We start from the raw sequence: 456 nt of genomic DNA, 5'->3' as shown, positions 1-456 counted from the left end.
GTGAAACATGTCTTATGGCAAATTATGAAAATGATAATTGGTTATGGCATAGAAGACTTAGACATGTGAGCAAGCATAATATCTCAAAATTGATAAGAAAAAATCTGGTTATAGGACTACCCGAACTTAGATATGAAAATGATCAGATTTGTGATGCATGTCAACTAGGTAAGCAAGTCAGAACATCTTTCAAAACCAAGAAGATTGTTTCAACTTCTAGACCTCTTGAGTTGCTACATATCGATTTATTTAGTCCAATAAATACAATTAGCCTAGGAGGCAAATCATATGACTTTGTGATAGTTGATGACTACTCTAGGTACACTTGGGTCTACTTCCTTGCTCATAAAAATGATGCACTTCCTGCATTTGTGAATCATTTTAAGAAAGTTCAAAGTGAAAAAGGACTTATCATTGTTAGTATTAGGAGTGATCATGGAGGAGAATTTGAAAGAG

Source organism: Theobroma umbraticum, unplaced genomic scaffold (genome assembly GCF_002168275.2).
Source record: "Theobroma umbraticum cultivar Fairchild unplaced genomic scaffold, ASM216827v3 scaffold_4.1, whole genome shotgun sequence".
NCBI classification, from domain to species: domain Eukaryota; kingdom Viridiplantae; phylum Streptophyta; class Magnoliopsida; order Malvales; family Malvaceae; genus Theobroma; species Theobroma umbraticum.
The sequence above is the reverse complement of the archived record's forward strand: the minus strand, read 5'-3'. Positions refer to the sequence as shown.